This window comes from Entelurus aequoreus, linkage group LG16, assembly GCF_033978785.1.
Source record: "Entelurus aequoreus isolate RoL-2023_Sb linkage group LG16, RoL_Eaeq_v1.1, whole genome shotgun sequence".
In the NCBI taxonomy this organism is placed as follows: Eukaryota; Metazoa; Chordata; class Actinopteri; order Syngnathiformes; family Syngnathidae; genus Entelurus; species Entelurus aequoreus.
Window position 1 is genome coordinate 21322183 of NC_084746.1, and position 14304 is coordinate 21336486.

Genomic DNA, 14304 nt, shown 5'->3' on the forward strand with positions numbered 1-14304 from the left:
ACATGTAAGTATATATGTCATGTAGTAACAGGCACATTCATAATAACGTAATATTAACGTATTTTGATCATTTTAAGCATTCGCTGGCGCATTAATGTCAAAAACACATCACAACATTCTCTTTTTTCTTCACAGCATCGCTGTTTATTACTCACTGCAGACTTCATGAGAGCCCACAAAAATAATAAAACATCACCCACTGTACAATGTCTGCTGTCATTATGATGTTGACTGCTAGGATGTTCATATATTACCATTTAGATGAAGAAAAAATGGGGTGAAACTAAACGTCTAGTATCATAGCTCTTCGACCAAGCACATGGAGTTAATGCAAAGTGGGGCTGTGATTTCTTTCAGATTGTTTTTTACTTACAAAACGAACAAACACAAAATCACATCTCGGTGGATTGGAGCGATCCATGCTCTTCTTTTCAGGAATGTGATATAAACTCGTAATATCTCTCCCACCTCGATTGTGGCAGTTGACAATAGCACGTGTCGTCGGCATTATGAATATGCCTGGATACATTATCGGCGACAATCAGCGTTTCACGAAACATAAAAAAATCATAAAGCTCTGAAAAATCAATCAATCAATCAAAGTTTATTTATTAGCTCTTAATCACAAATGCTTCACAACCCCACCTCTTAAGCAAGTGTGATGTGTCGGACTTATTAACTGACAACTTTTTCATCAGCTGATGACATAAAGTTTGAGTATGGATACTCCAAATACATCAAAGAATGATGAGGTCATTCTCCACCCCACACACATAAAAGCCATGAACAGTGAATATGCTGAATTCAAGAACATCATGAAACAAACATTTTCACAAAAATCAATTAGCACATTTTCAGATATGGTGGCTGCAGCCTGTGGATATTTGTGCTACATTTAAAGCATCATGTGCAGATTGTGAAAAATGCTTCGGTTTAATGAATTGTATCTCAACAACACCCAGAAACCGTCTAAAAGTAACACATTTGGACCAGCTGAATAAAATCTAAGCAAAAATCAGACAAGGTCATCAATCTGGACAAAGTCTGTAATCACTGGACAAGTGAAAAGGACACAAAATAAAATATGGAGTGAAATTACTGCCAAAACTCCACAAACTCAAAAACAAGTTTCACAAACTCAAAAATGTTTCACAAACTCAAAAACATGTTTCACAAACTCAAAAAAAAGTTTCACAAACACAAAAAAATGTTTCACAAACACAAAAAAGTTTCACAAACTCACAAAAAGTGTTTCACAAACACTATTTTTTTTCACAAACACAAAAAATGTTTCACAAACTTAAAAAACTGTTTCACGAACACAAAAATGTTTCACAAACTCGAAATGTTTTCACGAACTCAAAAAAGTGTTTCACAGACACAAAAATGTTTCACAAACTCAAATAAATGTTTCACAAGCTCAAAAATGTTTCAGAAACTCAAAAAAGTGTTTCACAAACACAAAAATGTTTCACAAACTCAAAAAAGTTTCACAAACACAAACAAATGTTTCACAAACACAAAAATGTTTCACAAACTCGAACATTTTTTACAAACTCACAAAAAGTGTTTCACAAACACTATTTTTTTCACAAACACTATTTTTTTTTCACAAACTTAAAAGTGTTTCACAAACACAAAAATGTTTCACAAACTCGAAATGTTTTCAAAAACTCAAAAAAATGTTTCACAAACTCAAAAAAGTGTTTCACAAACACAAAAATGTTTTACAAACTCAAATGTTTTTTTACAAACTCAAAAAAATGTTTCACAAGCTCAAAAATGTTTCAGAGACTCAAAAAAGTATTTCACAAACACAAAAATGTTTCACAAACTCAAAAAAATGTTTCACAAAAACAAACAATTGTTTTACAGACTCACAGAAATGTTTCACAAACTCAAAACAGTTTGTGAACACAAAAATGTTTGTGAACACAAAAATGTTTCACAAACTCAAAAATGTTTCACAAACTCAAAAAAGTGTTTCACAAACACAAAAATGTTTCACAAACCCAAAAAATGTGTTCATAAACTCAAAAAAATGTTTCACAAACATAATGTTTCACAAACGCAAACAAATGTTTCACAAACACAAAACATTGTTTTACAGACTCACAAAAATGTTTCACAAATTAAAAAAAGTGTTTCACAAACACAAAAATGTTTCACAAACTCAAAAAAATGTTTCACAAACTCAAAATTTTTTTTCCCAAATATAAAACTGTTTCACAAACACAAACAAATGTTTCACAAACACAAAACATTGTTTTACAGACTCACAAAAATGTTTCACAAACTCAAAAAAAAAATTCACAAACACAAACAAATGTTTCACAAAAACAAACAATTGTTTTACAGACTCACAGAAATGTTTCACAAACTCAAAACAGTTTGTGAACACAAAAATGTTTGTGAACACAAAAATGTTTGTGAACACAAACATTTTTGTGAACACAAAAATGTTTCACAAACTCAAAAATGTTTCACAAACTAAAAAAAGTGTTTCACAAACACAAAAATGTTTCACAAACCCCAAATTTTTTTTCACAAACTCAAAAAAATGTTTAACAAACATAATGTTTCACAAACACAAACAAATGTTTCACAAACACAAAACATTGTTTTCCAGACTCACAAAAATGTTTCACAAATTAAAAAAAGTGTTTCACAAACACAAAAAAATGTTTCACAATCTCAAAAAATGTTTTCACAAACAAATGTTTTCACAAACAAATGTTTTCACAAACAAATGTTTCACAAACACAAAACATTGTTTTACAGACTCACAAAAATGTTTCACGAATTCAAAAAAGTGTTTCACAAACACAGAAAAAGTTTTGCAAACTCAAAAAATGTTTTACAAACACACCAAAGAATTGGGAAGTAAAAAAAACTATTTTCAGAAGAAGAAGAAGAAAAGACACATTAGGAACGCCCACAGTGGTGCTGACAATGCGAGAGTTGACACTTGATATGTAACGTGATCCAAAATGGCTGATGCAGCATATGTAAGTATGCCAAATTTAACTAATCAAACTTCGACAAAAAATGGCCATATATAAATGCATTTGCATATGATGTGTATTTCTGGCAGAGGTGGGACCAAGTCATTGCTTTGCAAGTCACAAGTAAGTCTCAAGTCTTTGCCCTCAAGTCTCGAGTCAAGTCCCGAGTCAAGACAGGCAAGTCCCGAGTCAAGTCCAAAGTCAAGACTAGAAAGTCTCAAGTCAAGTCCCAAGTCCTGCATTTTGAGTTTCGAGTCCTTTCAAGTCCTTTTAACCACAGACTAATATTTTTACACAGATTGTGTATGCTTTTAAAACGCTGTATTTATTTATTAAAACAAGTGCATTTGAAATTGCAGGAAAAAAAATAGTGCTGACATTGCAATTCATAATAGCACTATTAACCAGTCATTTTAATAGTTTAAACAATTTTATACATTTAACTCATTCCTTTGCAGAATAAACACATTTGCAAAAACAAATATTAACATACTATTGGTTGTATTTTATGAAAATAATGTAACCACAGAGTTGAGAAGGAGCAAAGATCTTCAATATTTGTATGTGAAAATCACAAAGAAACCTTCGGGGGGAGGATGACCCCCCTACAGGGGTTTGGTTTACAAACTTTCAGCCCCACCTAAAACAAAATTCACCACCCGCCACTGATTATGATGCATTCTCATTTTAGGCAAAATATAAGACAATACTTTCTTAACAGTATAATTGTAACCAGGAATAAGTCTTCAAGTAACAATATTCAAATACTAACATTGTTGGGTAAAACAGCATTTGGTTTTATTCTGAATCCAGTGAAACAGATTGGTGGTTTTAGCTGATATAAAGACTTGCAGGTGTTTATATATGTTTAAGTATTTGGCAGACGCTTTTATCCAAAGCGACATACATAAAAAATACATATATAACAATGACTGTAAACATTATCATTTAAGGGAAGAATGTAATAGAAAATATCAATACAAAGTGTCAAGACAGAATAAACTCTCTGCTGCTGCAGCAACAGAGTTACAGTCTATAGGTCCCTAAGATATATAGATATCTAATGTATTCATACATTGTTTATGTAGGATATACGCATGTATATATAACCTAATCATATTGTTTCTTCAACTTAAAAATAGCTGACCGTTTTTTTCCCCCTTCTCTGGGATTATAGTCCCAGTTTTGATCTCGGACGTCTGGTCACTTATAGCATATAAGAATATTATATTACTGTTAAGCAAACTATGAATAATAAAAACGCCAAAACATGTGTCCGTTATCATAGCTACACGTATGACAAAAAAAACGCATGAAAATCAGTGATATTCAGTGAGGTAAGATGAATTAAATGCGCTGACAGTTCATTGCTCCTGCCAAATGAATTGCACTGAGTGGAGCGGATCACCACTCCAAGATGGCGGCCCCGCGTCTCGTCTGCGCCAGTAGGCAGTAGCGCTCAATGCTGCGTACCCTTATAAGATGTCTATGGTTATAACGTTGGCAGTGAGTTTACAGCCTCACTGAATAAAAGTCATGTTACTTAGCCAATAAACGTTATCTTACATTCAAAACTTACCCTTCTTTGTGCAACTTCAAATGTCGAACGATGTTGGAAGTTGTTGCGTCTCCGTCTGTAATATTCGAACTGCGTGATTTGCATACGGCAATTCGTTTTTTGTTGACCAAGTCGTAGTTTTTATACCCGAACGAAACCAACTTTGGCATAATTGTTTCTCACTGCCGCGTTGTTTGACAACTCATGTTCGGTGGTTGTCCTGCAATTTGATTGGATGAGAGCTGTGGGATGAAAACAACGTAGATCTAATCTGAGCACTGAGCACACCAGCTGACAAGCAGCACACACGCTTATAGACACAGACGTAGAAAATGAAAGATACGGAGCGCTCCCAAATAACTTTTTAAGCTTTGGGTTTTGGGGAAAGTAGCAAGTCATGTCAAGTCAAAAGCCTCAAGTCCAAGTGAAGTCACAAGTCATTGATGTTAAAGTGTAAGTCGAGTTGCAAGTCTCTTTACATTTTGTAAAGTCGAGTCTAAAGTCATCAAATTCATGACTCGAGTCTGACTCGAGTCCAAGTCATGTGACTCGAGTCCACACCTCTGATTTCTGGTCCTGGTCCGTACAGAAGGGTGACACGACAGATCAAAAGAGACGTCGGAGACGCTTTATTGAACCAAAACTTGCTTTATCACAAGCCAGCGTCATTATACAGGACTGCAGTTCCTGGAGGAGGTCAGGTCAAAAATGAGGCACTCCTAACTTGGAGAATACAAACCATCAGTTTTATATTCCTCCTTCCTGTCTCTGGGTGTGTGCTGGGTCAGGACAGCACATCCTGACCATGAAGGAGATGTTTGTGTGTAAGTGACTGAAAAACAACAGATGCCGGTCGTAATTTAGATGTTGTCATTAAGCTAAACATGTAGTCACTTCTCACGGATAGGGCCATTACCTTTGCATACCGAGGTCCAATTTTATTGCCTTTTCTTTCGCGAGAACTAATCTAATCCACACACAAATGTCCGTATGGTATTATGTACCCAAACTGAAATACCTGGTTTGCTTTCTCCCAGAGGTGTGGACTCGAGTCACATGACTTGGACTCGAGTCAGACTCGAGTCATGAATTTGATGACTTTAGACTCGACTTGACAAAATGTAAAGAGACTTGCAACTCGACTTAGACTTTAACATCAATGACTTGTGACTTCACTTGGACTTGAGCCTTTTGACTTGACATGACTTGCTACTTTCCCCAAAACCCAAAGCTTAAAAAGTTATTTGGGAGCGCTCCGTATCTTTCATTTTGTACGTGTCTGTCCATCAGCGTGTGTGCTGCCTGTCAGCTGGTGTGCTGTCAGTACAACAGCCAATCAAATTAGTTATACGTTGTTTTCATCACACAGCATTCATCCAATCAAATTGCAGGACAACCACCGAACAAGAGTTGTCAAACAATGCGGCAGAGAGAAACAATTATGCCAAAGTTGGTTTCGTTCGGGTACAAAAACTACGACTTGGTCAACAAAAAACGAATTGCGTATGCAAATCACGCAGTTCGAATATTACAGACGGAGACGCAACAACTTCCAACTTCGTTCGACATTTGAAGTTGCCCAAAGAAGGGTAAGTTTTGAATGTAAGATAACGTTTATTGGCTAAGTAACATGACTTTTATTTGTTGTGTAGTTAAATCAGTGAGGCTGTAAACTCACTGCTAACGTTATAACCATAGACATGTTTTAAGGGTACGCAGCATCGAGCGCTACTGCCTACTGGCGCAGACGAGACGCGGGGCCGCCATCTTGGAGTGGTGATCCGCTCCACTCAGTGCAATTTATTTGTCAGGAGCAATGAACTGTCAGCGCATTTAATTCATTTTACCTCACTGAATACCACTGATTTTCACGCGGTTTTTTGTCATACGTGTAGCTATGATAACGGACACATGTTTTGGCAAGTTTTATTATTCATAGTTTGCTTAACAGTAATATAATATTCTTATACGCTATAAGTGACCAGACGTCCGAGATCAAAACTGGGAATATAATCCCAGAGAAGGGGGAAAAAACGGTAAGCTATTTTTAAATTGAAGAAACAATATGATTAGGTTATATATACATGCGTATATCCTACATAAACAATGTATGAATACATTAGATATCTATAAATCTTAGGGACCTATAGACTGTATCTCTGTTGCTGCAGCAGCAGAGAGTTTATTCTGTCTTGACACTTTGTATTGATATTTTGTATTACATTCTTCCCTTAAATGATCATGTTTACAGTGATTGTTATGTATGTATTTTTATGTATGTCGCTTTGGATAAAAGCGTCTGCCAAATACTTAAACATATATAAACACCTGAAAGTCTTTATATCAGCTAAAACCACCAATTTGTTTCACTACATTCAGAATAAAACCAAATGCTGTTTTACCCAACAATGTTAGTATTTAAATATTGTTACTTGAAGACTTATTCCTGGTTACAATTATACTGTTAAGAAAGTATTGTCTTATATTTTGCCTACAATGAGAATGCATCATAATCAGTGGCGGCTGGTGAATTTTGTTTTAGGTGGGGCTGAAAGTTTGTAAACCAAACCCCTGTAGGGGCGTCATCCTCCCCCAGAAGATTTATTTGTGATTTTCACATACAAATATTGAATATCTTTGCTCCTTCTCAACTCTGTGGTAATATTATTTTCATAAAATACAACCAATAGTATGTTAATGTTTGTTTTTGCAAATGTGTTTATTCTGTAAAGGAATGAGTTAAATGTTTAAAATTGTTTAAACTATTAAAATTACTGTTAATAGTGCTATTATGAATTGCAATGTCAGCACTATTTTTTTTCTTGCAATTTCAAATGCACTTGTTTTAATAAATAAATACAGCGTTTTAAAAGCATACACAATCTGTGTAAAAATATTAGTCTGTGGTTAAAAGGACTTGAAAGGACTCGAAACTCAAAATGCAGGACTTGGGACTCGACTTGAGACTTTCCAGTCTTGACTTTGGACTTGCCTCAGGACTTGCCTGTCTTGACTCGGGACTTGACTCGAGACTTGAGGGCAAAGACTTGAGACTTACTTGTGACTTGCAAAGCAATGACTTGGTCCCACCTCTGCTTTCTCCCACATGAATATCAACATTCACCATATGCAAAACATAATATGAGTTAATTAATTCACTTCACATTCATAACATGAAGAAAAATAAGTAACCAAGGTGAATCCAAAATAACGAGGAGTCTTTGTTCTAATGTGGTTTGTGTTGTCTTAGAAAGGACGTCGGTGTCGTTAACCACTCCAGTTGTGGAAACCTCACTTTGAAATATTTGAATAACACATTATTTGATTTAATAATATTTTTAATATGTCCAAAACACCTGCTGTCTCCACCATGCACTCATTTAGAAACTCTCCTTCGGAAAAAGGCTTACTGGTCATTTGTATGCAAGTAGATAAGTTGCCTTTGTGCTTGATTCTTGGATGGTAGTTTGTCGGATAAAGATGTTTTGCTGAGCCTGCAAATTGGCTTCCAACTTCTGAGCACTTGCGGTCCGTTCTTGCATTGACTGGTTGTTTGCATGATTAGCGTGCTTGGCGGAGAAATGACGGCTTACGTTGTATTCCTTCAAAACTGCGATGTTTTCTTGGCAAATAAGACATACAGCCTTTGACTGGACTTCAATGAAAAAAGTATTTAGTTGTACATACCTTATCAGTCAACTTTTCTTTTCTTTAGCCCACTCATTGTTGCAAATTGGTTCTGCTGTCAGAGCGATAGGAGTAAAAAAAAAAAGTGTACCTGGGCTGTTCAAGCATACTACAGTCCTTTTGCGCCACTCTGTGGAATTAGCTAGTATTACAGGGCAATTAATGTGGTCCTAATTATTACAAAATTTGCTAAATTCTGTTGTATTTTTTGGCGGGCCGAATCAAAAAGACCAACGGGCCGGATGAGGCCCGCGGGCCGTAATTTGTTCACCCATGCTTTAACGACTACACGGCAACACAGTGTCTTGTGAGATGATCGCCGGCTGGTGTGAGTCAAGGATGAACAAAAAAAATCGACAGGCAGGAAAGGCGAGAAATACTTTTTATTTGACCGCACAGTTCCTGTCTTCACAATAAAAGTGCTGATCCTGCATTAACAAAATAAGGGTCTCAAAAATGGCCTTGTACACTCATGTAAAGGCCTACTGAAATGCGATTTTCCTATTTAAACGGGGATAGCAGGTCCATTCCAGGGACGTGCACATGATTATAGAGGGGCAGGGGCTCAAAGTCAGAAAAGGGCAGGACATTTTTTTTTGGTCCTTTACACAATATGGAAATTAATGTAAAATTAAATTTGCTAATAGGAAGCTAACTACTTAGCTGTGTGTCCTTTGTAGGTAAAAGGTATTGCCATTTTTGTGTCAACAAATTATTGTCATAATGAGTTAATTCACATTATCATAGGCTTGGAAGACATGAAAAGCAACAAAACACTGGTTTATCATTAGGCTATTTATTGTTAAAGATAAGCACTTTAATATTGAACATTAAACAGTGCAACATGAACTTTGAAAAAAAATACAAAAATAAATACCCAAATGGAAAAAATTTCAATGTGAAAATCTGTCCTTCTTCCCTTAACTTGATGAAAACACCATCAAGTTGTAACTTATGGTCTTTCTCAATTTCTCATGTGATCCGCCGTAAACACAGTGCATTTTATTTTGAAAATGAACCCTGTGTTTTATTTTGTACACTACTTCCTGTCCCGCACGATCCGCTCTGCTCTGTGCGGACTTGATGTGCCGTGCTCAATTGATGCGCCGTGCTCCGACGTCCGGCAAAAACAGAAGCTGACACATTAAATAACAGAATAATACAGCGTTTTTCTGAAATATTACCCATATTAGATGCTGAATAAGTGGACGGCGACTAGACCATAACTCACAGGTTCAAGTTGCTCCACTGTCACGTCTCCTCAGGGGCGCAGTTGGCTCTCTCTCCTCTCACTTAATCACTCACTCGCCCTCTCTCTCTCTCTCTGGCGGAAGCGGTAGGCTCAAACAACCCCGTATTACAAGAAAACGTGGAGTTTTTGTACCGCTGTTTTTTTTTTTGCATCCCTGACAGGAATTTATTAATGTTGTTTTGTCTATCTGTGTTGGCCCTGTGATGAGGTGGCGACTTGTCCAGGGTGTACCCCGCCTTACGCCCGATTGCAGCTGAGATAGGCTCCAGCACCCCCCGCGACCCCAAAAGGGACAAGCGGTAGGAAATGGATGGATGTTTAAAGAAAAAAAAAAGAAAAAAAACACACACACAGGCAGAGGGCACTTTTAAGACGAGGCAAAATAGGGCAGGGGCTCAAGCACCCATAGGGCCCTATGTGTGCACGTGCCTGGTCCATCATTTCGCGATATTGCCATATTTTTGCTGAAAGTATTTAGTAGAGAACATCGACGATAAAGTTCATAACTTTTGGTCGTTGATAAAAAAGCCTTGCCTGTACCGGAAGTAGCGTGACGTCACAGGTTGTGGAGCTCCTCACATCTGCACATTGTTTAAAATCATGGCCACCAGCAGCGAGAGCGATTCGGACCGAGAAAGCAACGATTTCCCCATAAATTTGAGCGAGGATGAAAGATTTGTGGATGAGGAAAGTGAGAGTGAAGGACCAGAGGGCAGTGTAAGCGATTCAGATAGGGAAGATGCTGTGAGAGGCGGGTGGGACCTGATATTCAGCTGGGAATTGACTAAAACAGTAAATAAACACAAGACATATATATACTCTATTAGCCACAACACAACCAGGCTTATATTTAATATGCCACAAATTAATCCCGCATAACAAACACCTCCCCCCTCCCGTCCATATAACCTGCCAATACAAATCAAACACCCGCACAACACACTCAATCCCACAGCCCAAAGTACCGTTCACCTCCCCAAAGTTCATACAGCACATATATTTCCCCAAAGTCCCCAAAGTTACGTACGTGACACGCACATAGCGGCACGCACGTACGGGCAAGCGATCAAATGTTTGGAAGCCGCAGCTGCGTACTCACGGTACCGCGTATCCAACTCAAAGTCCTCCTGGTAAGAGTCTCTGTTGTCCCAGTTCTCCACAGGCCAATGGTAAAGCTTGACTGTCATCTTTCGGGAATGTAAACAATGAAACACCGGCTACGTGTTTGTGTTGCTGCAGCCGGCCGCTAATACACCGCTTCCCACCTACAGCTTTCTTCTTTGCTGTCTCCATTGTTAATTAAACAAATTGCAAAAGATTCACCAACACAGATGTCCAGAATACTGTGGAATTTTGCCATGAAAACAGACGACTTAATAGCTGGCCACAATGCTGTCCCAAAATGTCCGCTACAATCCGTGACGTCACGCGCAAACGTCGTCATACCGAGACGTTTTGAGCAGGATATTTCACGGGAAATTTAAAATTCCACTTTACTAATCTAACCCGGCCGTATTAGCATGTGTTGCAATGTTAAGATTTCATCATTGATATATAAACTATCAGACTACGTGGTCGGTAGTAGTGGGTTTCAGTAGGCCTTTAATTATGTATACATTTAGGAAGGTGACACTTTTCATTTCAGTAGATGGCTCCACAAGCCAAAGACATCAAACTTGTGCCTTGATTTAGATTTCATAACCAGGACAAAAGCTTACATGTTGAAGTGAGTTTGAAACAAATATCAAAATGAAATGTTTAAGCAGAATATACATGATAGTGAATTATGGAGTGTTTAGGTAGTAACTGCACCCCACGTGACCCATTAGGGACAAGCGGTAGAAAAATGGATGGATGTACCTTGACAACCATCCTGCTGTACTATTTTTGCAGGGTGTCCTCACTGGAAAAAAATCAGTCCCCTTGGAAAATGGAGGACAGGGTCGTCCTCTTCTTTGACGATGATAACCAAGTTGACCAAGTGTTGTCCTTTTTGTCATTGTTTATTAAAAATACACGAGTCAGGTTTGCAGATCAGGTGATGGATGTGATGATGTGATGGATGTGCTTGTGCCAGGGGTGATGTTGTACTCCCCTTTATATTCATAAACAACACAGTGTGTTACGTATGTCACACTTGAAGCAATGCTCCGTATCCATTTTCTCATGTCAAATAACTCACGTCAGCTGCAACATGACATAAGTTCACTTTTTATTTTTCATAAAATAGTAGAAGTCTGTTTTTATCACTTAATGACACAGTCCAAGCCCTGGCAGCCATACACTGTGTTTGAGTATGACTGGAGCAGGGGTCGGCAACCCAAAATGTTAAAAAGAGCCATATTGGACCAAAAATACAATAAACAAATCTGTTCGGAGCCGCAAAAAATCAAACGCCTTATACAAGTGTTATAATGAAGTAAGTGTCAGCCTACTATCAAAGTGACTTTAAAAGTCTTATATTAAGTGTTATAATGAAGACAACAAACAACAAGTGTCTATATTAGATATATTAGCCTACTATGATGACTATGTGTCGCAGGCTGACGCAAATTTTTGTTGACAGAAATGTTGAAATGTAATATTTATTCTACACATTTTTACAACATTGGAAAACATTATTAAAATGGATGCTTCTCAGAGGGTGAGATAACTCCTGGAAATTACTGGCTGAGAATGGCCAAAGGTATAGATGTGTGTGTCTAAGTTGAAGGAAACGGCGGGCTGTCTTCTTCTAATGGATTTATTACAATCTTTGCAAGCTTGGTAACGTTTGCTGTGGTCTGGAACAACATGGCACACAAACAACTATCAGAAATGCAGGCAATATTACATACAGATAATGTGTCATGAGACATGCAAATATAAATTAAATACACAAAGGACATAAGTAAAATACATTTAGAGCTCAAATATACCTACAAACAAGGCATAATGATGCCAGCGTAAATAGCATGTTAGCATCGATTAGCTTGCAGTCATGCACTGACCAAATATGCCTGATTAGCACTCCAACAAGTCAATAACATCGACAAAGCTCACTATTGTGCATTTCCGCACAGCATAAAAAGTTTGGTGGACAAAATGAGACAAAGAAGGACTGGCATAAAACACGTCTTTCTGTGGTAGCGTCAGAGAAAGTTGTATGTAAACAAACTACAGTGAGTTCAAGGACTGCCGTATTTAGTAGGACAAAATGGCGCTCGCCAAATACTCATCAGTGAAGCATGTTTAATGCAAACAGTGGAATTTCTAACAATTAGGAAGGTTTGTTTCATGTTCTCCTCCTACAGAAACCATATTAAAACAAAACATTTATTTTTTTCCCCCATCTTTTTTAATTTTCATATATTTTTGAAAAAGTTCCAGGGAGCCACTGAGGCGGCACTAAAGAGCTGCATGTGGCTCTAAAGCTGCGGGTTGCCGACCCCCGGACTGGAGGTAAGCTGCTTTTTAACCCTCAGAAAAATATAACATTTTTAATTCATGTAATAAACACTTATTTTACTTTATTATTGAAATAGGTTCTTTAATAAGATTTAGCTTGTTAGTGGCTTCAGTGTGATTAAAAAAAATAAACAATTATAATCATGATTGAGGTGTGATGATACCATCACCAAAGTAAAATACATTTGAGATTTGGGCAGGAGACTTAAATGTTTTCAGATGCAAACATTAAAAGCGTTAATGCCAAAAAACCCAATAATGTGATATTTACAAAATATTCAATTGTTCTCATCATTTATACTTTGATGTTCTAAAATATCAGTTGTATCTACTATAAATGTACATCAATTTAACAAGGAGGCTAAGTCCATAGTTACTGGAATTATTTCTGCTTAGTGATGACTAAAATAATTTATCTGCGATCGACATGCATGTACATTTTTTTATGTCACCTTGTTTGCATTAATTGAGTAGATCACATTATTTGCATCCATTACAGAAATACTTCTCTTCTTCTTCTGTTATTTGTTAATTGACGGCAGTGTCGCAAATCACTCGCCCCGTCGGCCTTAAATGGACTCAGCAGAACCACTTGTCGTTGAAGAGTGCGAATTACGTTTTTTGCGCGTGAGAAACAAAAAATTGCGTGCGTGGAACAAAAAGTGGAAATAATGTGTCAAAATTATTAACTTGAAGAAAAAAGTTTTTCTACTTGCGAATCCATTAGTGTGTGTGTGCAACATTATTGAGTTTGTGAAACATTTTTTTGAGTGTCACACAGCACAAGGCCACAGATGTTTTGAGGGAGCGTGCAGTTGGCATGCTGACTGCAGGAATGTCCACCAGAGCTAATGCCCGTGAACTGAATGTTCATTTCTCTACCAAAAGTGTTTCAGAGAGTTTTGTAGTACATCTACCCGGCCTCACAACCGCAGACCACTTGTAACCACACCGGCCCGGGACCTCCACATCCAGCAGGTGCACCTCTATGATCGTCTGAAACCAGCCACCCGGACAGCTGCTGCAACAATTGGTTTGCCTATCCACAGAATATCTGCACAAACTGTGAAAAACCGTCTCAGGGTAGCTCATCTACATGCTCGTCGTCCTCATTGGGATCTCGACCTGACTGCAGTTTGTCATCGTAACCGACTTGAGCGGGCAAATGCTCACATACCATGGCATCTGGCACGTTGGAGAGGTGTTCTCTTCAAGGATGAATCACTGTTCAAGGCAGATGGCAGACAGCATGGGTGGCGTCGTGTGGGAGAGCGGTTTGCTGATGTTAACGTTGTGAATGGAGTGGTCCATGGTGGGGTTGGGGTTATGGTATGGGCAGGTATGGACAACGAACG